The sequence below is a fragment of the Urocitellus parryii genome, chromosome 1 (genome assembly GCF_045843805.1).
Source record: "Urocitellus parryii isolate mUroPar1 chromosome 1, mUroPar1.hap1, whole genome shotgun sequence".
In the NCBI taxonomy this organism is placed as follows: domain Eukaryota; kingdom Metazoa; phylum Chordata; class Mammalia; order Rodentia; family Sciuridae; genus Urocitellus; species Urocitellus parryii.
This window is the reverse complement of record NC_135531.1, coordinates 93,795,322-93,817,711: the sequence shown is the minus strand read 5'-3', so window position 1 is coordinate 93,817,711 and position 22,390 is coordinate 93,795,322. Positions and strand designations below refer to the sequence as shown.

General features: G+C 42.0%; 1 long non-coding RNA gene and 1 other non-coding gene across 5 annotated transcripts in view; both read right to left on the bottom strand.

Annotated features, from left to right (window-relative positions):
- LOC113191506 (uncharacterized) overlaps positions 1 to 22,390 on the bottom strand; it is a 283,383-nt gene that overhangs the window by 3,493 nt on the left and 257,500 nt on the right. The window contains exons 1-6 of one of the 4 annotated variants that reach the window (XR_013343952.1): positions 6,514 to 6,596; positions 4,679 to 4,808; positions 4,093 to 4,130; positions 2,327 to 2,426; positions 964 to 1,049; positions 302 to 448 (exon numbers count right to left, since the gene is read on the bottom strand). This is a non-coding gene — a long non-coding RNA (uncharacterized LOC113191506). Of the gene's footprint in view, positions 1 to 301; positions 449 to 963; positions 1,050 to 2,326; positions 2,427 to 4,092; positions 4,131 to 4,678; positions 4,809 to 6,513; positions 6,597 to 22,390 lie in introns of those variants that run through there. The other 3 variants (XR_013343950.1, XR_003301890.2, XR_013343951.1) reach the window with 3 other exon arrangements.
- Positions 1,187 to 1,388, bottom strand: LOC113191524 (small nucleolar RNA SNORA74). The gene has a single exon (XR_003301898.1). It is a non-coding gene; the product is annotated as a small nucleolar RNA SNORA74 (small nucleolar RNA).

Sequence of the window (22,390 nt, the reverse complement as noted above, 5' to 3'; positions counted from 1 at the left end):
TCTAAGAGATGAAAAAAGAGTGTATGGATATAGGAAAAAAAGTACTGTTAACATGGAATTTTAAGTGGGACACATTGGTAACGCTGAACCCGTCACTAATGAGCTATTTGACTCAAGGCCCAAATAATCTACAGAACAGGGTCACCAAACCATATCCCACAGGCCAATTCTAGCTTGCAGCCTACAGGGTTTTGTTGTCTGTGGTACTAGGAATTAAGCCCAGGGTACTTTATCACTTGAGCTATATCCTCAGCCCTTTTTATTTTTTTTGAGGCAGTCTCACTAAGTTGCCCAGACTGACCTTGAATTTGTAATCCTCTTGACTCAGTATCCTGAGTAGCTGAAACTGTGCATGTCTAGGCTACAACCTAATTTTTTAATTTTTTTAAGGGTGGGTCGGGGTGTTCCAGGGAGTGAACCCAGGGGCCATTGAGCGACATCCCCAGCCCTGTTAATAAGAATGGAAAAAAATGTGACACTCTATATTCTTATGAAATTCCAAGTCCAGTGCTCATAAATAAAATTTGCTGAAACATAGCCATGTTTGTTTGTTGCTTTCACACTACAATTGCAAAGTAGTTACAAAGACCACATGGCTGCACAAGCCTAAAATATTTATGATCTGGCCCATTTCATGATGTTTGCAGATCTCTGCTCTAAGAGTATAGAATAAACTTTTTGGATTGGTGAAATGTCCTAGCTGTCCAATATGGTAGTCACTAGTCAATCAGATACTGAGATTGAAAAACTGGTTTATTTCATTTTTACAACTTAACTAGCCATATGTATTGTCCAGCACATCTCTAAAAAAATGACAGTTGGATTTTAAGCATTTGTCTCTACCCAGTGCCTCAAACATACTAGGCAAGTACTCTACCACTGAGCCACAACCCCAATTCCCTCCATAATTTTAAGCTCTTCCACCCATCTGAGCTGAAATATATAACAAAAAGGACTATATACATTACTTGTCTTGGTGTGCACAAAGTTGTCAGATGTCTGAGGTCCTGATGAAGACAGGTTTCTCATTCTCATACAGGTTAAAGTATCTAGGATTCAAAGGTAAAGGATGACATGTTTTCCTTTAAGACTATCCCTTGGGTGCTGAGGCCCTGCACATGTTAGGCAAGTGCTCTAGCACTGAGCTAACATTCCCAGCCCCAGGGTACTTTTCTAACTAAAAAAAGTTGTTTGCACCCAGACTAGGACCAACTCCACAAGAGGAGTCATTCCACTCTCAGAGGTGCAGAACACTGCCTGAAGGTAACTTAGCTACAACACCAAAACAGTGCTTGGAGCCAAACCTCAATAAAGACAGTGCTTGCTCTTCCAACAGTGTAACACAATCACAGGCACCACACTAGCCTGGATAGCTGACAACCGCTGGATTGTTTCTGAAACAAATTTTTCATCCTTACAGCCTCTACCTTCATAGAAGACAGAGTTACAGTATCAGTAGTAGCTGGAAGGAGGAAAGGAAGCACTTTCCATGCTTAAAAAAAAAAAAAAATTCAATTTTTTTTAGTTGTAGCTGGACACAATGCCTTTATTTATTTTTATGTGGTGCTGAGGATTGAACCCAGAGCCTCGCACATGCCAGGCAATGGCTCTACCTCTGAGCTATAACCCCAGCCTGCTTTGGGGTATTTTATCCAACATTCAAGGAGTTCCTGCCATGTGCTAGGGGCTGAAATTGGGATCTAGCAGTGAACGAGGATACACTACCCTTTCCCTCAAAAAATTTACAATCTCCCTGTAAATACTCCAGATGGAATGACACAGCAAATCTGCAAGGTCCTACATATTTTCACCCAAACCACCAAAATCCTACTTTAATTGCTTGGAGACTGAATTTATTGGGGGCAAACAGTGAATTTCATCCCAATTATTTCTCTTTCTTTCTGTACTGGAGATTGAACCCAGGGGCAATTGACCACTGAGTTATATCCGCAGCCCTTTTTATTTTTAATTTGAGACAGGGTCTCAGTAAGTTGCTTAGGGACTTGCTAAATCACTGAGGCTAGCCTCAAACTCACAATCCTCTTGCCTCAGCCTTTGGAGACTGAGATTATAGGTATGTGCCACCATGCCTGGCACAGAGGAGGTCAACAACTCTAGAATGAACAGGGATATTTATCTGAAAACTCCACATGTACTCTGTCCACCCATCACTATTTCCTCTCTTCTGGAGGGTGAAGAATATCACAATTTCAAGTCATCCTAAAAAGGCAGGCAAGTAAGATTTAATGATCTATTATACGTAACAGTGACTATAATAACAATGCCTTATACATTTCAAAATTGCTAATATGAGAAATTCACTCACCTGCCGCCCAATGCCAAAGAATGGACTCAGAGACAGGAGGTACAAAAGTGAGGCTCTAATGGCAGTCTTGCAAGATCCAGTGTCTGGTGACCATGCATCCCTGGAACAGTTACATCGAGCATTTTATTCCCTAAAATGTAGTTTCCCTCCCCTGGTTCCTCACAGTACTATGGGGTTATAATCTTCCTGAAAGTTGCCTGAGTTTCCTTATAGGTTTCTCCCTTTTTGGTTGTTTCCCAAACCAATCAAATTTAGGCGTATGGGCTGGGGTTGTGGCTCAGGGGTACATCGCTCGCCTAGCATGTGTGAGACCCTGGGTTCAACCCTCAGCACTACATATAAATAAAATAAATTTATATATATAAAAAACTTAGGTGTATACATTTGAAAAAGAGCATGCGTGGGCTAACTTTGGGCCAATCTAGGTGTACACTCAAGCCTGCACTAAGGTGGGAAGTGCAGGGTGAGGGTAAGGGAGTTTATTCCTGATGTTCTGTTGGTGCCAAGGATATACTGACAGCTTGCTGGTGATTTTGTGCGTTGAGGTGGTCATATCATCAAGCTGCTGTGCAAACTGATTATCAATGATCCTCCACTCCAAGCTAAGCCTCTTTCATCCTCTTACTTTGTACAAACCAACAATACTGCCTGCCATTTATGATTTATCATGGTGTCTATACCTTAAGAATTATTTTTATCTCCCATTATTTGCTTTTCCTGCCTATGAGTGCCATAAAGCTAACCATCCCCCATGTCTCTAGTCTTAAGATCCCATATGTAAAAGGCTATTCATGATAAACATTTGAGGCAGTCACACAAATCCTGAGCATTTAGTTGGAGAATCCTTTAAGGGAAAGCCAACTGATGGAACAAAACAAGCTTTGATAACTTAGCTTCCCTCTCCCAAACACCCTCACCAGTTCCTCATGTGGAAATTAGGCTATTACTTTTCAAAGAAGCAGTAACTAAATCAGCTCTATTGGACAATCCCAGAATCACCCTATGTGATGTTTGCCTAGGAGAGGCATCTCTTCTGAGAAAACACTTTGAAGGGATTCAATACTTAACTACTCTATAAGGGACAACAACTCTATAACTCTATAATAATTATTACTAGTTCCCAGAGCCCCTCATTTTTTTTTTTTTGAGATGGGATCTCACTAGTTTGCTCAGACTGGCCTGAACTCACTATCTTTCTACCTGAACCTAAGTAGCTGAATTACTGGTGTCATGCCTGGCAATATTTTCATGCATGGGTTTTTGCTTTGATTTCAGTGAAATCAGTAAAATTTCCATTGACTTCTGTCCTGCATCACTTGCTTAGGTACAAGGTTACAGTCTACAATGGGTCCAAAGGACTATTGTGTTATAGTCACCTGGGGCCACAGGCACTAAAAAATTAAATGTGACTCCCCCCTCTATTTACATATCCCTCCCTGGCTTGATTACTTGCATTTTATTTCCAAAGTATGAGTCAAACAACTTAATACTAGCCAAACCTGTTAGACCAGTACCTACATAGGAAGGTCTGGATTTCAGGTTTCTCCCTGCAAAAAATCATGCTTACAGATTTAACCTTGATGTATAAACAATTATGCTGACATCCTGGTATAGTTAACAGTACATGGTCAGCATGAACCGAGACCAGAATGCCAACCAGCTATTGGCTGCTGTTCTCCCAGCAGTGTAACACTTGCCTAGATACAAGGCAACCTAGGCAGCTGCCTACAGCTGGGGCCAAAGGAGGACAATGGTATTATTCTTACCTGGGGTCATATCTGCCTTAAGTCCATAGCTGGCCACTCTGCAATCAAAACAAACCAAGTTATAGTCAGCCTACAGTTAGTGAACACGTGTGCAGATTAGAGGCCCTGTAACTTAAGAGGCCAGAGCAAAAGAAACAATGGTGGACAATAAAACAGCCTATCCCTGGTTAGCTTTGTTTTCACATTATTTAAAATTATTATTTTGTGTGTGCAACTGGAATGCTCTACCACTGAGTTACATCCCCAGCCCTTTTATTTTTACACAGGATCTAAGTTGCTGAAGCTGACTTCAAACTTGGAATCTTCCTTCTTCAGCTTCCAGTGCTGTTGGGATTACAGGTGTATGCCACTATGCCTGGCTCAAATCATATTTACTAATGTACCACAGCAGTTCAACAGCAACCAAAATAATGGCCCAGTCAACAATTATCGAGAGCATGGCTCTTCCACCTAATGCCAAACCACACTGGGCAAGTAACTTTGAACATCAGTCTCCTCATTTGGAGAATGGGGATATTATTAACAGTGCTCTGCACATAGATTTAAATGGAATATAGGTTAAACCCACAGGATATGTAGAAGTTACCTTCCAGGAAGAGATCTAGGATCGGGCTGGGGATGTAGCTCAAGTGGTAGCGCGCTCGCCTGGCATGCTGGGCGTGCGGCCCAGGTTCGATCCTCAGCACCACATACAAAGATGTTGTGTCTGCCAAAAACTAAAAATAAATATTAAAAGATCTAGGATTGTTAGAGATCTGGGGCCTCTGAGAAACTGAGGTAGTGCAAAGACCACCCCACTTCAAGTCAGAGAGATTTCAGATATATTGCTCAGCAATAGGAGTGAGTTTATTGAAAGGACAGGGAAAGGGGACACCCTCAAGGGAGAGTGGATTCACTCAGAGAGGGACAGTGCGCCTCTCCTACACTCCAGTTTTATTGGGGATCTCAGAGAATCCTGCCCAGGTTCACCTCTTGACTTTTATTTTTATTTATTTATTTTTTAAAGGGGGGGGGGAGGGTTAATATTTTCTTTTTTAGTTTTCAGTGGACACAACATCTTTCTTTGTATGTGGTGCTGAGGATCGAACCCGGCGGCATGCATGCCATGCGAGCTACCGCTTGAGCCACATCCCCAGCCCACTTCTTGACTTTTTTCAGTGGTTCAAAGTCTGATGTCAGCAATATTACATCAGACTTTCAACCACTGACTCACATTCCCAGCCCCATTTTGTATTTTATTTAGAGACAGGATCTCTGAGTTGCTTAGCGCCTCGCCATTGCTGAGGCTGTCTTTGAACTCCCCATCCTCCTGAGGAGCTGGGATTACAGTTGTGCACCACCATGCCTGGCCAGTTGACTCATCTTATAGTTATTCCCTAACCTCATGTTCCTACCATTCACAAATGTTTGTACCCTAACATTATGAGTAAGGGAAGGTTGTCCAGGAAGAATGGGCGGTGAAAACTAGAAAGGCTGGCTAGGTACAATGGTGCTGCCCAGGCCTGTAATTAATCCCAGAGACTGACTGGTGGGGAGGCTGAGGCAGAAGTATCCCAAGTTCAAGGCAGCTCAGCAATTTAGTGAGAATCTTTCTCAATAAATAAAAATAAATTGGAAAGCTGGGGATGTGGCTCTGTGGTTAAGGATCCCTGGGTTCAATCCCAGTTGCCTAGTACCACATAAAATAGATGTTTGCAAAGACGTTAACAAATATTTCTACACGCTCGCCATTATAATTTGTTTTTATAGTGAGTTTATCTAAGTCCATACCTTTTTTCCAGCCATTCTCAATTTCACATCTAACCTCCTCGGGAGAAACAGGAATGCATGGAAAACTCAATGTTGGGGTCTGAAAAGGAACCTAGGTGGGGGCAGTGGCGGAAGCCAGTCATGGGGGAAGTGGGGGGGGGGTACACAGAAAGACTACAAATTCGAGGCCAGCCTCAGCAACTTAGCAAGGCCCTAAGCAACTGTCTCAAATTAAAAAAAAAATTAAAAGGTCTGGGGATGTAGCTCATTGGTAAAGCGCCGCGGCTTCAATCCCCAATACCAAACCAAACCAAACCCACGAATCTCAAACTAGACTGCCTCTTTCGGGGCCTCTGATTGCAGAGGCTGCCCCAGTTCCACCCGACACGTGCTCCTCACGATCTTCCCAAGCTCTCTGCCCATGGCGGCGCCGGGAGAGCGAGGCTTCTAGGGTCAGGCTCCTGGCGACTCTCCAGTGAGATCCGCAGAACATAGCGGGCGGTTCTGAGGCTACGATTTCCCAGCGTCTTTTCAAAAAAGCCCTCCAAGCCTGGGATCACCAGGGAACAAACCCCAATTCTGTCTCGTGCCCTGGCAGAAGCCTCCCCACACTCCATCTCGCCTCAGGCGAGTGAACCCCCCCAGACTGCTGCTCACCCGGCCTTCACTCACCCGCACGTGTTCGGAGCTCCGCAGCGGGTGCTACTCCGGGCAGAGGCCGCAGGGAAAAGGGCAGCCGAGGGCTGAAGGGAGCCCCGCCCCGGAGCGGCTGCAGGGCGGGACGTCGGGGCGGGGCTTGAAGTCCCGCCCAGGAAAGGCCGATTTAAAAAAAAAAAAACAAAAAAAAAACCGCGAGGGTGGTGGTGCAGGTGAGGCCCCGCGGGAGAAAGGACTGAGATCCTAATCGTGGCTACGTTTGTTGGACTCCCAACCCATGTCTTACTTATGGGTAGAAGGGGAGCTGGGTTAGGAGCTGCTAAAGAGGGTACCTACGTCTTAGTGGGACCAGGCTGGCTGCCTGCCCGCATCCAATGCGCTAGGGATGCTGATTTCTCTCCCGTGCCTGGCACATTTTGGTTGCTGCCGGTGTAGCTCGCGCTTTTGCACCTTCTACAAAGATCCTCTTACTGACTTGCTGCAGCAGGGCTGTCACTCGGTTAATAGATCTCCCACCCACACAGGTCACCTTGGTCTGGTCTTCGGGATCTCTCCAGGTTTTCCAATACATAGGCCCTTCATTCCTGTAGGCTAACCCTGCAAGCCACATCCCTAGTGCCCTGCAATAGGATCCTTAGCTGGGCTGCTGAAGAACACTGGCTTTCTCTGCCAGGCTTGCTCTGCTTGCGTGACAAAATCAGCCACAGATGTCATGTCCTTGATCTGGACAGCCTGCCGCCATACCAGGATTTCTTTTGAATACCAAATTTCCTTTCTCCCTTGGAGTCATTATGACTCCAAGTGGTGAGTGATGCTGGGGTCCAGAGGGACAAGGCCCACCAGCAGTAATACCTGAATTCTAGAGCTGCTCTCTTCTTTCTTTCTTTTTTTTTTTTTTTTTTTTTTTTAAGAGAGAGTGAGAGAGAGAGAGAGAGAGAGAGAGAGAGAATTTTTAATATTTATTTTTTTTTAGTTCTCGGCGGACACAACATCTTTGTTGGTATGTGGTGCTGAGGATCGAACCCGGGTCGCACGCATGCCAGGCGAGTGCGCTACCGCTGAGCCACATCTCCAGCCCTCTTTCTTTCTTTCTTTCTTTCTTTCTTTCTTTCTTTCTTTCTTTCTTTCTAATATATAGTTCTAGTTGTTGATGGACATTTATTTTATTTATTTATTCATATGTGGTGCTGAGAATTGAACCCCGTGCCTCACACATGCTAGGCAAGCCCAGTACTTCTGAGTTACAACCTCAGCCCTAGAGCTGCTCCCTTTCTGATCCCCTTCTCCTTCCACTTCAAAAGCATCCTCTACTGAGCTATTGCACCTGGCACGATTGTGACGCTAGTCCCTGGAAATCAGCCACTGCCCTTGGCATCTGCCAACATGTTTTACTATTTCCTCAGTTCTTACATAATGGAATAAAAGAAGTGCTTTCTATACACCCAACACTTGCAGACATCTACTGAAAAAGCTCAGAACCCCAAATTGATTTCAACAAGAGACTGTAGGCTACGGGGCTAAAGAACCATAGAGAAATGGACAAGTGGCAAGCATAAATCCTCCTCAATTTTGATGGAGTTGGACACAGACTAGTTAGGAAAAGGCTTACATAAATCCAGTAATTTAAAAAGTCACATGACCAGTGTTGTGCTGGTAGGCAGGAGCTCTGCTTTGCGCTTAAAGAGGAATGTGGCTGAAGACTGCTGCCATAATCAGTGCTGCCACATCCAACTGTCACAGTGTGTTCATAAAGGAGGATTATGGGAGCTATAAAACCAAGCAGATTGGGTGGGTAATTGTCCTGTGGAGCTCTGCTAAAGGAGAAATTGAATTGGCATCTCATATATTTTACTATCTTTCCTTCTAAACACACAAAGTGGAGAACACAGAGTTACCCTGAGGATTCATGAAAAGGAAAGATGAAAGATGTGTGTGTGTGTGTGTGTGTGTGTGTGTGAGAGAGAGAGAGAGAGAGAGAGAGAGAGAGAGAACATGCACATGTGTGATTTCAGAAAGGAGACAGGAAGTAATTGAACAGTAGAGATCTGAAGGCCCTTGGGGAAGAAGGGACCAACAACATGGTAATGATTGGACTCAGATTAGTCCAGGTACAAGGTAGGGCTTATGTGGAAGAAAGGCCAGATATTATGAGTAAGGCTGTGAGGCAAGCCACATTGAAAATGTGGTCACCTTTTTTAGGTCTAGGAAATTCAGTGTCCTGTGGAGGAAAACCTTGATTTTGATTTCTTCTTTTCTTAATTAAAAAATCCTTCAAACTCAACCTTCTTGACCTCCCTCCTTTTAAATTCCAAATTCACAGTGGTGGCTTGATTTATGCATTCTTTTATCTGTGATGTCACATTTTTCTGTACTTTTGTTTCCTATACCTGCAAAGATAAAATTGTTAGGAATAATAACAAAAAATAAGGGGGGGGGGATTTCTAGAAAAACAGTGTGTCAGATGGAAGGCAAAAAATGAGGGCAAGTCCATTTGCTCTGAGTTTGACCTCATAACTAAAAGTAGCCCCAAATGATACCAGATACCCAAGTTTCTCATCTATCTTATTTCTCTTCCACCTATCCTCTTCTTTTTGCTTTCTTTTTTTTTTTTTAAAGAGAGAGTGAGAGAGGAGAGAGAGAGAATTTTTAATATTTATTTTTTAGTTCTCGGCGGACACAACATCTTTGTTGGTATGTGGTGCTGAGGATCGAACCCGGGCCGCAGGCATACCAGGCGAGCGTGTTACCGCTTGAGCCACATCCCCAGCCCCTTTTTTTTGCTTTCTTCCTTGAAAACTTTTGCTCTTAGGACTGATTTTTTTCCTTTCCTTCTTGAACAGGAAACACCAGTAGAGTACTATTTAAAATGTGTTCCATCAGTCAATCAGCACTTACTGAGCATCTAGCATGTGTCAGATCCTATTCAGATGTTTCAGATAAAGTCATAGCAATAGGGATTCCTTTTCACCTAAAGCTTGTAGTCTAGTGGGGAAGAATCACAAAGACTATGGGCATCCTTGGGCATGGATCAGGGGCAGCTTACTTGGTCTGGGGTCAGGGAAAATTCTAGAGATCACTGATCATAATGGCTTAGAGTAAAGGGGTACTACTCCTTTATCCCTGTGCTCTTTTTATTGACATGTAATAGCAATCCAAGTTAGATAGGGCTCTGCAGTTGCTCTTGTTATTTCTCAAAAGCTTCATTAGAGCTGGGCTGGATAGGACTATAATCCCAGATACTCAGAAGGCTGAGTCTGGTTGAATGCAAGTTCAATGCCAGCCTGGGCAATTTAGCAAGACCCTGTATCAAAATAAAAAATAAAAAGAGCAGGGGATAAGATGGTAGAGCACTCTAGGGTTCAATCCCCAATACCAGGGGTGGGAGAGAATATCGTTAGATTGGCAAGGATATGGAGAAATCAGAGTCTTCATATGCTGCTGGTAAGAAAGTAAAGTAGTACTGCTGCTCTGGGAGGGAGGAAGGAAGGAAAGGAGTAAGGAAGGAAGGAAGGAAGATAACAGTTCCTCAAATAATTAACCATATAATTACTTTTTGACCCAATGATACCATTCCTAGGTATATACTCAAAAGAAAAGAAAAGAAGTCCACATAAAAATCTCTACATGAGGGCTGGGGATGTGGCTCAAGCAGTAGTGTGCATACCTGGCATGCATGCGGCCCCGTTCGATCCTCAGCACCACATACAAACAAAGATGTTGTGTCCGCCGAAAATTTAAAAATAAATATTAAAAAATTCTCTCTCTCTCTCTCTCTCTCTTTTTTTTATCCATTTACCTGCAAATGCCATGATTTTATTCTCTTTTATTGCTGAGTAAAATTCCATTGTGTATATATGCTACATTTTTTTATTGGTTGTTCACAACATTACAAAGCTCTTGACATATCATATTTCATACATTAGATTCAAGTGGGTTATGAACTCCCAATTTTACCCCAAATGCAGATTGCGTCGGTTACACATCCACAATTTTACATAATGCCCAATTAGTAATTGTTGTATTCTGCTACCTTTCCTATTCCTTACTATCCCCCCTCCCCTCCCCTCCCCTCCCATCTTCTCTCTCTACCCTATCTACTGTAATTCATTTCTCTCCTGTTTATTTTCCCATTCCCCTCACAACCTCTTATATGTAATTTTGTATAGCAATGAGGGTCTCCCTTCATTTCCATGCAATTTCCCTTTTCTCTCCCTTTCCCTCCCATCTCATGTCTCTGTTTATTTTTTTTTAAAGAGAGAGTGAGAGAGGAGAGAGAGAGAGAGAGAGAGAGAGAGAGAGAGAGAGAGAATTTTTAATATTTATTTTTTAGTTCTCGGCAGACACAACATCTTTGTTGGTATGTGGTGCTGAGGATCGAACCCGGGCCGCACGCATGCCAGGCAAGCGCGCTACCACTGAGCCACATCTCCAGCCCTCATGTCTCTGTTTAATGTTAATCTTTTCTTCCTGCTCTTCCTCCCTGCTCTGTTCGCAGTTGCTCTCATTATATCAAAGAAGACATTTGGCATTTGATTTTTAGGGATTGACTAGCTTCACTAAGCATAATCTGCTCTAGTGCCATCCATTTCCCTGCAAATTCTATGATTTTGTCATTTTTTATTGCTGCATAGTACTCCATTGTGTATAGATGCCACATTTTTTTTATCCATTCATCTATTGAAGGGCATCTGGGTTGGTTCCACAGTCTAGCTATTGTGAATTGTGCTGCTATGAACATCGATGTGGCAGCATCCCTGTAGTACGCTCTTTTAAGGTCTTCAGGGAATAGTCCGAGAAGGGCAATAGCTGGGTCAAATAGTGCTTCCATTCCCAGCTTTCCCAGGAATCTCCATACTGCTTTCCAAATTGGCCACACCAATTTGCAGTCCCACCAGCAATGTACAAGAGTACCCTTTTCCCCACATCCTCGCCAACACTTGTTGTTGTTTGACTTCAGAATGGCTGCCAATCTTACTGGAGTGAGATGGTATCTTAGGGTGGTTTTGATTTGCATTTCTCTGACTGCTAGAGATGGTGAGCATTTTTTCATGTACTTGTTGATTGATTGTATGTCCTCCTCTGAGAAGTGTCTGTTCAGGTCCTTGGCCCATTTGTTGGTTGGGTTATTTGTTATCTTATTGTCTAATTTTTTGAGTTCTTTGTATACTCTGGATATTAGGGCTCTATCTGAAGTGTGAGGAGTAAAAATTTGTTCTCATGATGTAGGCTCCCTATTTACCTCTCTTATTGTTTCTCTTGCTGAGAAAAAACTTTTTAGTTTAAGTAAGTCCCATTTGTTGATTCTTGTTATTAACTCTTGTGCTATGGGTGTCCTATTAAGGAATTTGGAGCCTGACCCCACAATATGTAGAGTGGAGCCAACTTTTTCTTCTATCAGACACAGAGTCTCTGATTTGATATCAAGCTCCTTGATCCATTTTGAGTTAACTTTTGTGCATGGTGAGAGGAGGGGATTTAGTTTCATTTTGATGCATATGGATTTCCAATTTTCCCAGCACCATTTGTTGAAGATGCTATCCTTCCTCCATTGCATGCTTTTAGTCCCTTTATCAAATATAAGATAGTTGTAACTTTGTGGATTAGTCTCTGTGTCCTCTATTCTATACCATTGGTCCACCTGCCTGTTTTGGTACCAGTACCATGCTGTTTTTGTCACTATTGCTCTGTAATATAGTTTGAAATCTGGTATTGCTATACCGCCTGATTCACTCTTCCTGCTTAGAATTGCTTTTGCTATTCTGGGTCTTTTATTTTTCCATATGAATTTCATGATTGCTTTATCTATTTCTACAAGAAATGCCGTTGGGATTTTGATTGGCTCTCTCTCTCTCTCTTAAAAAAAAAAAAAAAAACTCTACATGAATTTCACAGCAGCAGTATTCATAATACCCAAAAAGTTTTTAAAAATCCAATGTCAGCCGGGCGCCGCGGAACACATCTGTAATCCCAGTGGCTTGGGAGTCTGAAGCAGGAGGAATGCAAGTTCAAAATAAAAGTTAATAATTTAAAAAAATGGGCTGGGGACCTGGCTTAGTGGTTAAGTGCCCCGGAGTTCAATCTCTGGTACAAACAACAACAACAACAGCAACAATAAAACCAGTATCGGGCTGGGGATATGGCTCAAGTGGTAGCGCGCTTGCCTGGCATGTGTGCGGCCCGGGTTCGATCCTCAGCATCACATACAAACAAAGATGTTGTGTCCGCCGAGAACTAAAAAAGAAATATTAAAATTCTCTCTCACTCTCTCTTTAAAAAAAATAAATAAAATTAAAAAATAAAATAAAATAAAATAAAACCAGTATCCATTAACTGATGAGTAGATAAATAAAATGTTGTTGTTTGTACCAGAGATTGAACCCAGGGGCACTTAACCACTTTCATAAAAAGAAAAGAAGTACTAATTCATGCTATAAAGTTCATTGGCAAATCTTGAAACATTACATTCAGTTAAAGAACCCAGTTTAAAAAAAAAGTGATGTATTGTTTGATTCTATTTATATGTGCTATGGTTTAGATATGGTTTATCTCCCAAAGGTTCATGTACTAGCGACTTGATCCATGTGGCAGCACTCAAGTGGTGGAAACTTTAAGAAATGGGGCCTTGGCTAGTCCTGGTGCTCTGTGCCTGTAATCCCAGCCACTTGGGAGGCTGAGGCAGGAGGATTGCAAGTTTGAGGATAGCCTCGGCAATTTAGCAAGACCCTGTCTTGGCTTGAACCCAATGCCTCACATGTGCTAAGTGAGCATTCTACCACTGAGTCACAGCCCCAGCCTCTCAGGTATTTTGTTATAGCAACAAAAAATGGACTAAGACAACATGAAAGTTCAAAATGGGAAAATCTATAGAGACAGAAAGTAGATTAAGGGTTGCTTAGGGCTAAGAGTGGTCAAGGTGATAGCTAAAGGGTTTAGAGAGTTTCTTTTTTATCTTTTTTCTTTCTTGTTTTGTTGTACTGGGGTACTCTACCAATAAACTACCTCCCCAACCCTTTTAATTTTTTATTCTTGAGTCAGGGTGTCACCAAGTTGCTCAGGCTGATTTTGCTTGAAATTGTGAGCTGTGTGGTCACTCAGAGAACTGTGTGGCCTCTGAGAACTCCTTCCTCAGTCTATAAGTTTGGGTCAGCAGCACAAGTAAAAAAGGGTCCATCATGCACTCTCAGTCTTACCCTCCCTAACTCACTTCCCTCATAATGACTAAGTGCAATACTTATGGCATACATACCATGTAGAAAGCATGTGGGACCTGAAAAATTCACAGTCTCTTTATTCTCTCTGATGTTTAAAATTAAATTACTACTATAGTTCTCTCTGTAAAAACAAATGCAACTCTTTAGACAATAGGCAGCTTTATACAAAGAAGAATCATAAGAAACCCTGGTCTTCTGGGCTCCCTATATGGCTCATGTAGGAAAACATGATTACATCAGCTACAGCAAGTCCAATTTCCACTCCTTCTTGGAGTTGAACAAATTCCAGGACTTGACTCCCTCCTCACATGCCTCCAATCACCCCTTCATTTGGTTGCTAGACTCAATTTGATAGTCTATTTTCATACCCCTCATTTTCTCACCAACCCTACCCCCACGATGTCCAAATTGGCCCTCCAATACTGAAACCATTTGCCGGAAATTCATTAAACTGAACACATGGGAAATTACAGAGGAGATTTCACTTGTCACTTAGGCTCAAATATAGAAAGTAATTTTAAAAGGACAGTGGTGATAGGCTATTTTTATCTTGCTTGTTTGTGCTGAGTTTTCTTATCTTGCTGTCTCTTCTTCTCTTCCTGGCTACCTCTCTTTATCCTTGCTTCTTCTTTAAACTAAAAAATTGGCCTTTTAATTCTTTGTCCCAATTTTCTCTTATCTTATTAGGGGGGGCATTTTGGGGATAGAACCTAGGGAACTCTATCACTGAGCTAATCCCCAGCCCTTTCAAATTTTTATTTTCAAACAGGATCTCACTAAGTTGCCCAGGTTGGCCTTGAACTTGAAATCCTCCAGCCTCAGCCTTCCAAGTTGCTAGGATTACAGGTGCATGCACTTCATCTGACCTCTTATCTCTTATCTTGCTTTTTATAGTCTGTTTCTGACTTCATCATTCACTTATTCATTTAACATATGTTGAGTATTTACCCTGCACTAGGCCATATGCTGGGATTTGGTGAAGAATAAAACAGACTTAATTCTTATCATTATGGAGATTACAGTGTGGTGGAGGAGGTGGACCTCAAGTATAGTGAATTCAGATTTGGTCACAGGAAAGCCAGGAAGACTAAGGGCTGGGGATCTTACATCTTTCTGATATTAAGTTTATCATGCAATAAATGGGGATGTAAGAACACTAACATGTTTATTAGGGAATAGACCCAATATTTCACAAGGGATGTCAGATAAATAAAGACCTAGGTTTCTGTGTGATGTATGCAAGTCTCCAGGTAGAGAAAACATGGATTTGGGAGTCATATATGATTCTGACTCCAACAATTTATCTGTCCCATACACATAAGCTATTTGATTTGTAGGTAAGTGACTTCTGGATTTCAGTTCCCTTGCCTAGAAAATAGGAATAGTAGCCAGATGCAATGATATGTTCCTGTAGTCCCTACTCAGGAGCCTGAGGCAGGAGGATCACTTGAACCCAGGACTTAGAAGCCAGTCACCTGGGCAATATAGCAAGACCTCATCTTTTAAATTTTTTTTTAATTTAAAAATAGAGAAATCTCCACCTTTTAATGCTATTGTGAGGATTAAATGTAACATCATATATAATGAGCCAGGTATATCTCATATATAATGAGATACCCAATGTATCTCACTAACTTTCCATTATTTCCCTGTCTTATCCTTTTTTCTTTTCTTTCTTTCTTTCTTTCTTTCTTTCTTTCTTTCTTTCTTTCTTTCTTTCTTTCTTTCTTTCTTTCTTTCTTTTTTTTTTAATGATACTGGGGATTTAACCCAGGGACACTTTAACACTAAGCTGTCCCCGCTGCCCCTGCTCTTTTTAATTTCATTTTGAGACAGAATCTCTCCATGTTTCCCAGGCTGGCCTTGAACTTGCAAACCTCCTACCTCAGCCTCCAGAATTTCTGGGATCACAGGTGTGTGCACTGGGCTCCTCTTTTACCCTTGAATCCCACAATTAAAAATAAATAAATGATCCCACTGATAAATTTGGCTGGCTTTAAAATAAATAAAGCCTAGTCTCCCAATTGGAAATGAGGATTCTCAAATAGTATTACATTAGTCATGTTCAAAGAGATAGGTTGCTGGCCAGGAGGTGGCCTACAACCTGTAATTCCAGAAACTCAGGAGGCTGAGATAGAGGATGTCAAATTCAAGGCTAGCATTGGCAATTTAGCAAGGACTCCAACAATTTATCAAGACCCTGCCTCAAAATAAAAAATAAAAGGTCTGGGGATCTAGCTCAGGGTTAGAGCATCCTGGGTTTAATTCCCAGTTGAGAAAAAAGAAAAGAGAGAGAGAAGACAGGAGAGAGGGAGGTGTTGCTACTTGATTGGTTATTATAATTGCATGCTAATTATGATAGGCCGTCAGTCCCTTGTTCTGAGGAAAGAGACAGGCATTTAAAAAATGAAATTATGAGAAAAAGACTGAAACAAGATATAATGAAGAGTTGGCCACCGTGGCACATGCCTGTAATCTCAGCAGATTCAGAGGCCGAGGCAGGAGGATTGTGAGTTCAAAGCCAGCCTCAGCAATTTAGTGAGGCCCTAAGCAACATAGTGAGACCCTGTCTCAAAATAAAATATAAAGGGCTGGGGATGTGGCTCAAGCGGTGGCACGCTCGCCTGGCATGCGTGCAGCCCAGGTTCGATCCTCAGCACCACATACAAACAAAGATGTTGTGTCTGCTGAAAACTAAAAAATAAATATTAAAAAATTCTTTCTCTCTCTCTCTTTCTCTCTCCCTCCCTCCCTCTCTTAAAAAAAATAAAATATAAAAAGGGCTGTGGATGTGGCTCAGTGGTTAAGTGCCCCTGGTTTCAATCCTTAGTACCAAAAAAAAAAAAAAAAAAAAAAAAAAGATATAATGAAGAATATCTTCCTCATTTTGAGGCCTGGGTGAGTAGATGCCTGAGAGAGCTACGGAACTGCTTTCCTAAGAGCATCTGTTGGACAGGGCCAGAGCAGCCCTACCTGGAGATTGACAATTAACCTGTTTAGCCTAAGAGTATCCTGTGGGAGGTATTACTCTTCCTCTGCCTTTTCTAAGCCAGGTGTGCCCTGGGGAGCTGAATGCTGCCATAAGGCTTATTGCTCACAAGAAAAGGAAAAATGGCAGCTGCCATTTCAGATACTTAATAAGAACACTAAATTAAGAAACTGCTGATTTGGTTTACCTGCTTCTTTCTCCTTGATAAAGAAGAAATCTCTTCAATCAGAGGTTCCTTGAAGCTGAAAAGGAAGCCTGAGCTCCAACTGTGGAAACAGGCAGAGGCAGTTCTCAAAGGAATAAGCAGGGCTCAGCAGGCAGCACTAGAATTCCAGGATTCCCTCTCCTGTCTCTGCCCCCATCCATAGGAAATTTCAGGTTGCTTTTGTTCTATTTAAGTTATTTGCAAAGGTGATTAATTTAGTCATCCTTTTCTCTACTCACCTTCATTTTTCTTTCTTCTTCCTTCTGCTTTTCCTCATTCTTGTTTTCCTTCCCTCTTCTCTTATACCTTCTCCTTTTCTGTTTCCTCCTCCTCCCTCCTCCCAATTTCCCTTTCAGCTGTTGGATCTCCTCACTCACCTCAGCAAGATATCTGTTCCAAGAACTTAAAGCATTCCCTCTTGATCTAAAATAACAACACTATTCTGATCATGCAAGTAGTACTCTGTATTTGTAGAAAATAAGATTTCTCAACATGTAGTCAGGTACATTGGAGGAAGACCTTTAGGCACAGGATTTTTAGAAACTTTCATAGGCTAATATGAGTTGTAAATATCCACAAGGGGCTAGGATACTAGAATCCACAATGCTCAAACCTCTTTGACCTTTTTTTTTTCTTTACATATCTTAGCCTATGGTCTTTGGAACACATTTCAAAAACACTTATGTCATGTATTACATTTTTCTTAAATGCTGTAACACTCATTATCTCTTTTGATCCCTACAATTCGCTATGATACCCAATGATAGGACAGGGAAATTGTATTAGTTTCACTTTATAGATGAGTAAAAACTGAGACCTGGTCATAGTCACATAGTTAGCTAGCAAGTAATAAGCTTGGTTTTCTTATTTGTGATGCTAGTCTGTGTACTGCCTTGAACTGCATTTAAATATGACACATATATGAGCTGGCCTTGGTGGCATGCCTGTAATCCCAGCAGCTCAGAAGGTTTAAGCAGGAGGATTGCAAGTTCAAAGCCAGTTTCAGCAATTTAGCAAGGCCCTGTCTCTCAATAAAATATAAAAAGGGCTGGGGATGTGGCTAGGTGGTTAAATGTCCCTGGGTTCCATCTCCAGCACCCCCCTCCACACACAAAAAAGTGTAACATATATGTGACCTAATGTAATACAGCACATGATATATAATGTGAGAACTAAAAGACATACTACAATTACAATTTTTTTAACCATACAATTTATTTTTATTTTTTTTAGTCATACATGACAGCAGAATGTATTTTGACATATAATACATACATGGAATGTACATACATCAATCATATTGTCTGTTCTACTCTGCTGTCCTTCCTATCCTCCCTACTCCTCCCTTCCTTTCCCATCCTTTCTCTCTATACAATTACAAATTTAAAATAGTTGGCAACATTGGCAAAAATCACCAATTCTTGCTTTCATGGAGCTCTTACATTCTAGTGGAGAGGGAGGAGAGAAAAATTACAAGATAAATATGTAAAATATGTTTTATTATATATGTTACATAATTACAAAATATAAGAATAAAAATACTGTAGGGAAAAGAATAGGAAGATATGGCAGTTGCAATTTAAGAGAAAAGAGATTAAGAAAGGCTATACTGAAAAGGTGACATTTGAATAAAGACCTGAAGGAGACAAGGGAATGACCTACAGAGATTCTCAGACTGAGGCAGGAGGATTGTGTATGCGGATGGAAGGGGGTTCCAGTGGAGAAAAAAAGCAAATGCAAAGTGCCTAAGGCAGGACTAAGCCAAGGGTGAGGATGAACTGAGGAGGAGGCAGGATAAAAGATAAGGTTAGAGAGACTGAAGGGGTGAACTCAAGATGCCAGATTTATAAGAAAACCAAGTGAAATAATGCAGACGACATGAGGTAATACAATCATTTTTATTTTTTATTTTTGTAACGGGGATTGAACCCAGGGGTACTTCTAGTCACATCCCCAGCCCCCTCCCTTTTGTTGTATTCTATTTAGAGACAGTTCTCGCTGGCTTGCTTAAGGCCTTGCTAAATTGCTGAGGCTGGCTTTGAATTCACAATCCTCCTGTTTTAGCCTCTCAAGACGTTGGGATTACAAGCGTGTGCTACCATGCCTGGTGCCATGATAGAATCATAACATTAAGAAACTGCTGATTTGGTTTACCTGCTTCTTTCTTTTTGATAAAGAAGAAATCTATTATGTTGCTCCAAAACAAATCATCCCGAAATTTTAACAACTTAAAACAACATCTATCTCACACAGTTTCTGAGGGGCAAGAGCTCAGCTGAGGTGGCTCAGAATCACTCATGATGTTGTAGTGAGGCTATCTGGTAGGGCTATAGTCAGTCCTCTGAAACCTTGACCATGGCTGGAGGATCTCCTTCAAGATCATCCATGTGGCTGTTGACATAGCCTCTCTCATAGGGCTGATCACAACATAACAACTGAATTCCCCCGGAACAAGTGATGAGACAGAGAGAGAACAACAGAAAGTGACCAAGAAAGTGACCAAGATTGATACCTAATCTTGGAAATTACATACAAATATGTCTGCCACACTGTACTGGTAACACAGTGTGCCATGTGGGAGGGAACTATAAGTGAATGAATATCAGGAGTTGGGGATCATTGTTGGTCATTTTGGAGGCTGACTACTACAACTGGTTTGCAGAAGAATTTCTCTAACCATCTCTTCAACAAATAAGAACAATACCAAGAGGGGGACCTTCAGAAAGCTGCTGAGAATCTACAGGTCTTATGTCAGTTGTGCATGAGTATGCTTATTTCTTCAAAGTCCTCTTCCTCTAGGCTTGGCCTCATTATTTCATTCATCCAAATTAAGTCAATTTGGAATAATCTTAGTTAAACCTGCAAAGAAAAAAAAATCACTTTGAGGAAAGCTATAGAACTTCAAAGGCAGTTTGGGCTCCTCTGGGGTAATTTAACCTTGAGATGACACTAGACTTTTATGAAGGATAGAGCAGACCCACCTATCCCTCCAGAATCCCTAGCTACCTTCTGGTGAAAGAGAGGCATCCTGCCTAATCTAAGAAGAATGATTAAGGACAGGGATCAGAGATTTTGCTTCATCCCTGAGGGCTAGTATTAGACATGCTCTCCTGGGGCTCAGAGGGCTTCCTGCTCAACCCCCACTCCCTCCCAGGGCCAGACCTCAGCTCTGCAACCAGATCAGACCAGTTTCCTAAAATGAGCAGCAGATGGCATCGCAGCCTCAGGAGCGAGCTGCTGAGATTGCTGGCAAGAGCAGCAGCATTGTAAGGAACTCAGGCTGCTGGCTTGGCATCTGGGGATCCTGGGGCAGGGCCCCCCTGCCTTTCCACATCTCAGCTCAATTAATTTTTTTCTCTGCGCTGCAAATTAAGATACTGTCAGGCCTGTATCTCAGAAAGCAGGGCCTGAGACCCCAGTGAAACACAGAGTGAACAGTGTCTTTTCTATGATCTTTTCTAAGAAAGATGAAAATCAATGGCTGCTGTTTCAAGAGAGACTGTATTTCTTTTACTGGTTATGAGGGGTCTGCAGGGAGTATATTCAGGTTTAGGGGCTGGCAGGTCCCTGGAATAAGCCTCCTGAACAGGCCAGATGGGGCCAGAAATGATTTGAGCAATCAGTGGGTCCTGGAAAGCATCTAGGGAATTCCATTGGTTCAAAACTGAATTATCTTTTCCCCCATAGTGACTGAAAGGAGGAGTTACACCCTAGAGCTGCCTGCCAGTAATGAACACAGGACTCAGTCCCGCAGGCCTTCTGTCTGTGCCTCAGTCTCCCTCCCTTTCCTTAGTTTTTTTTTTTTTTTAAAGAGAGAGAGAGAGAGAGAGAGAGAGAGAGAGAGAGAATGAATATTTTTTAATATTTATTTTTCAGTTTTTGGTGGACACAACATCTTTATTTTATTTTATGTGGTGCTGAGGATCAAACCCCGCGCCCTGTGCATGCCAGGCGAGCGCGTTACCGCTTGAGCCACATCCCCAGCCCCTCTCCTTAGGTTTTTGATTCTTTCCTCCTTTCCCTCCTTCCCCTGCCATGGTCCTTTTTTCTCTCCTTCACTTTTCCTCTGTCATCTCTATCTCTTAATCTTTCCCGCTGTGGATCCATTTCTTTTTTCTACTCCAGTGAAGGAAAGAAAGTTGGTTACCAAACTTCACTAGCAAAGTGGCCACGGGCACTGAATCACAACACTATTGCCTGTCTTTAGGGACTCTCTTCACTCAGCCCTCCTTTCCTCCCTGCCTCATACTCTCCCTTCCTGCTCCTGTTAGTCTCAAGGGGGCCTGGACAAAGGGAGGTTCAGAAGTCATCAAAAGAAATCTACTTTAATCTTCAGCAATTTCCGGAGGCCCTAAGCAACTTAGAGAGAGACCTTGTCTCTAAAAAAAATGTAAAAAGGGATGGGAATGTGACTCAGAGGTTAAACGCCCCTGGGTTCAATTCCTGGTATCCAAAATAATAATAATAATAATAATAATAATAATAATAATAATAAGAAGAAGAAGAAGAAGAAGAAGAATCTACTTTCCTCCCCCTCTTCTGGTACTCTCTGCTTTGCTGCTTTGTATTTCTAGACAGAAAAGGCCCTGGGGGCTTCCTAGTAGGACTGAGATCCCTTCAACCTCATGCTTGCTTGCTGAGCACCCATTTTATGCCATGGGAATGAGTTCGAGGGCAGGGTCCTGACTACTTGTTCACAGCTGCATCCACAGTATCTAACACATAATAGACTTTCAATAATTATTTAAAAATGTGTGGGTCAGTGGAAGGATGAATGCAGAACTTGGTATTAGGCATTAGGGGTACAAACATTACAAGTGCAATTGAAATCCATAAAGAGGAACACCCAGCAAATCACCTATTATCTGGAACAGTAACAGGCAGATAGTGGTAGAAGCTGCAGTGGCACCTGAGTCTGTACTGTGAAGACAAAGAGGACATTGTTCACTCACTTATTTAAAAATTGTTCAGGGGGAGTCTATTAGCTTCTGGGTTAGAGAAGGGAATAAGACATGTCCTTTGCCCTCAGCAAGCTCTCGGTTGGGTGTGAGAGACATAAGAAGGAATAAACCAGCAGTAACAAAATCAGTGCTGTGTTGGGGTAAATACTGGGCAATGGGAGCAGAAAGCAGAGGTAGTATGCCTAGTCTAGGGGCTTTGAAAGGCTTTCTGGTGAAGAGAGTTTAGGCCAAGACTGGCCTGAAGGGTCAGTAGAAGATAGTAGGGGAAAGAGAGTTCCAGATCAAAGGGGTATCATATTGTCAAAGGAGAGCACTCAAGTTACAAGGAACTGAGCAAATATGTCAGAAATTCTGGCTAGAATACCAGTAGAGTGTCAGGTGGGACCAGAAGGTTAAGGAAAAAAATTGGGTGGGAGTGGTATAGAATAGCCTAAAAATATGTTAAAGAATGTGAATTTACCTTTAGGACATGGAAAGATTTTGAGGATTTCAAGTAGGGCAGTGATAAGATCAAGTTTACATTTTG